Below are 4262 nucleotides of genomic sequence, written 5' to 3'. Positions count from 1 at the left end.
CTATTATAAGCAATAATTATTAGCCAGAAACACAAATATAAATTGAAAAAATCTTCCGACATAAATTAAATGCTGCCGACGGGAATTGAACCCGCACCTTCTAATTACCGGTCAGGTGCACGGAACCACTGTGCTATTTATAATAATTTGTTATCCTTCATGATTTGCATAAAAAACCTTGTCCTGTAAATACATAATTTTACCTATAATAAAAACAAAAAAAACCTTTCCTCGAAATGCCCATGTCAAAACATGGGGTTGACCAAATATTTGAACAAAATAGCTATTGATGTTCATTATTTTCCCTCTCCGGAGACTGAAATAGTTCTTTGTTGTGGTGTTATTAAAAATAATTTGTACGTAGTAACGATGTCAAGCGATTCTTGGTTTATATGTTACAGCCAAAGTAATAAAAGGGGTAACAAGTCAGTTGGACCGTATTTATTACTTTGGCTAACTTTGACCCGATATTATGAATAATATCCGGATAAAGTGATTAATTCATCACATTGTCTAAACAATTTTATTATTATATATAATGACCAGTCATTATGTAAAATAGCTATTTAATCACTATGACTGTAACATATATACAAAAAACATTCACACTCTGTGTCGGAGATTCTGGTTCCATCTCACATTGGAGGAAATTTATCAAAGCCTTCTTCAGATTCATAAATTGATGAAATATCAAGCAAAAATATTGACCTTTTGCGCACAAATACTTATACTCTTTAAGACTGCCGACAAAATGGGGGGTTGTCGTGACGCAGGTCAGCTAGCGATGTGTGGCCGCATCACTGTATCAAACCACGGAGCTCTAATGTCAATCGAGGCCATGTAATGGACAACGCCTGACACAATTCTGACACAGTTGGTTACACAATATCACCCATTGGTAACAGAGGTGAAACAAATAAGTTAAACATGATAGAAGAGTAATTTGTCGCAAATATCGCAGCGTATACTTTCCCATCGCGTACTGTTGCCCCGCGTGACTATATTTATTTTAATACTACACGAGAACATATGGAAGAATTTAGTTATTTCGGTTACAAAATGAAAACTTTTCTTCAAAGTTAAAGTGTAATTTTTTTTTCATACTTGACAAAATAACAAAATTAAAATTTACATATAAACGTCTTTTAGAATTTCTACAACGCTGTGTGGATTCAAGTAGTCTCGAATGATACATTATCAAGGAAAGCGATACATTAAACCCAATGATAAAGTAATCCGATAGAAATGTGTTTTGGGCGTGTCTTTGTAGCTGAATAAGTAACAATTTTATCTTACTTCGGTTGAAATAGACGAAACATTTTTTAATACACTAGGTTTCGAAAATCTTTCTTGAACACATAATTAATATCTTGGCCTGTTGAAAGGTCTTAAGCAAAATAGCGATTTTAGATTTCTTTCAAATCGGTATGGATCACATTTCCAGGTATTTTCTGCTCGGTGGTGACACGTGATATAATATTATTTATACATGCTGGCGAAACTGGAGCTGGGCAAAATAGTAGGAAAATAAAGTAGCAAGGAATATGGTCACTGGAAGGTGGAATAGGGTGGAGCCACACCTGATGTAATGTTACGTCGCTGAGTTTCGGCCACGTTCCGTCTATCTGTCATTATACCGAGTACCAAGCCTTACTATATTTTTTACATTGCATGAAGCAACTAAGTAGAGTTATTCAGATATTTTGGTTCTATCGTTTTCGCTAGCATATTTGCGCTCGTTTGGCATATCGATAGTAAAGCCAATACTGATAACAAAATAAATAATTAATCACCTTACGATGTCAACGCTTGCGGGTATTTTATATGGCTCGACATTCTAAACGTCAAATATCAAACTGCAAATACGAAAAAATTGGCCATGTTTATTTTAAATACTCAAATTTATATAAATTAGCAGTTCGCATGAACTTTTTGACATAGAAGGAGTTAATTGATCAATAAGTTTTGTTTTTCAGTACTCAAACGTATTCAATTGATCATCACGTCTTTAAATTCTACGTGGTCTGCATACGTTTAGGCAATAATTTTGCATTCAAACAATTGTGAGCATTAACGAATTGTGCCATGTAATTAAGGGACTTTTGTTCTACCGGCTGTCGAAATCATTGACCGTACGTGCTAGGAAATCCCACCTAAAGTCGCCTAATAACAACAGTTGACGGATTTAGTCAAGATCGTATTGATATAATGTCTTTTGAACGACCGTGCTATATACTTTGATGCATTCTCATATTTTGGGAGTTCTATCTTCTGGTTGTTTCCTCTAACATTCTGACGCACAAATGAAAAGTGGCTCCAATTAAACAACATCATCCGCTATGACAATTGTCATCAACCGATTCCCCAATCACATTTAATATTTCTAGAATCTATTCCGCAATTAGTGGTATACAGTTCAAATAAATATCAATTGGCCAAGAAATGTAAATCTTATAATTTTGATTGTGAGTGGATACAAAAAGTTCATTTCGCGGCGATGAATAATTTTACATTTTCAGAAAAAGAATTTTAAGGAAAACATATCGGTCAAATATTTTACGAAAAATGTGGATTAAAAGACATCTTCTCATCGCCAAGGAATGAAAAGAGTTAAATTTATTCGAAAAAAAATTTCGAAGAGATTTTTTAATGTGATAAATATTTTATTTGTCTTAAATTTATATTAGGTGAACGACTTAACGCAAATCCACCCTGTTTGTAAGACAGAACGTAACTGTCACTAAGCCGTATGTGGCTGGCGATATTAACGACGAGGGAGATTGGCAACGTATCTTTGGTCCGGTGTTGCATATACTTGGATGGAAGTTGAATAAAGAACGATAAAGTAATGTCTCGATAAAATATGCAGTCAATATACTGGTATTGAATACGGTTAGATGGTCGAGCGGTCCGAAGGGTCGTATTCCTACCCAGACATTGCGGGTACAATCCTCGGCCCAAATCGGCTCCTCCATCATGGCACAAGCAACATTTTCCGTTATAATAATGGTAGTAGGAGGAATGTATGGATATAAGAATATAAAAATAGATAAAGATTGAATTGTGTTAATTTGTATGTTGAATTAGGTTTTTTGTTTTTTAATAAGACTTTGAATACTGTTCACACATCACATTTTAACATTATTTTATTTTTGCATATACTTACTCCTCTCATAAACACGAGCTCCTGGAGCTCACATTATGGAGTAGTAGAATAATTGGGGAAAAAACAAATTATGTTATAGACTGTTATAATTTTGAAATCTTGAACTATTTTGTAATAGATAAATAAAAAAATTTAAATGCTGTGGCGATATTCTTAGGGAATATTTATATTTCTTTAATAAAGAATTCCAGTCATTAAAATGAATGTCATGAATGCTTACCTTCTAACTTAAATACCAGTAATTTATTTAATAAATTCATTGTAAAAATAATTTAAAAATTTTCTATTTTCGAAGCCCGTCAAAACGATCGAAATCTGATAGGGTACGCGTGACGTCATACGTACCTCGGTTTTGTCGGTTAACAGTACGGTCAAGCCTAGATCGGTATAAAATCAACAAAACCCGTGCCATCTGCCGACGCCATCTAGTGAGAAAGTTAGCACTTACAATGCCTTTCTCATATAAAATAAAGTTGGTTGTTTTCAGGTGAAAAATGTAACAAGCAGTAATTGTTGAATGAAACACTAGTATATATTGAATAATTTCGCGGGTAAGAGATAAGCCGCCATAGCTCAGTGGTCAGAGCTGTCGACCGGAAATCGAAGGGACACGGTTCGAGTCCCGTTGGCGTCATGTATCTTTTATCAGGAGATTTTTCAATGAGGATGAGTGTTTCAGGCGAACAATTATTGCTTGTAAAACAATTATTTTTTAATTTTGTTCTCATCCCATTTTTGTTGTCTTACTTACAAAATACGTATGTAGCAAAATATAACAAAAAAAGAACATAAAATTTTAATGTTTTTATGCCATATATTCTTCCTCTTACAATATATCTGTATGTACATAGGACTATTTTTGCTCTACCAAATATGTATATAATATGCGATCTTATGTTTTAACACTTTATTATTAAATACACATATCTCATTTTTATAATTATTAATTTTAGTAAAGTTTGGTAATCAAATATTAACTGTTTATTTTAATCTATTTTTTTAAATATTTTACTCTCCTTTTATTTTCTTTACTTTTTTATATTTAGTTGTACAAAATAAATTTATAAGTTTATTTAAATATTGCCTGTCCTAAAAC

Source organism: Hesperophylax consimilis, chromosome 12 (genome assembly GCF_061612785.1).
Source record: "Hesperophylax consimilis isolate HC1 chromosome 12, BYU_Hcon_1.0, whole genome shotgun sequence".
Lineage (NCBI taxonomy): Eukaryota > Metazoa > Arthropoda > Insecta > Trichoptera > Limnephilidae > Hesperophylax > Hesperophylax consimilis.
This window is presented reverse-complemented; position numbering follows the sequence as displayed.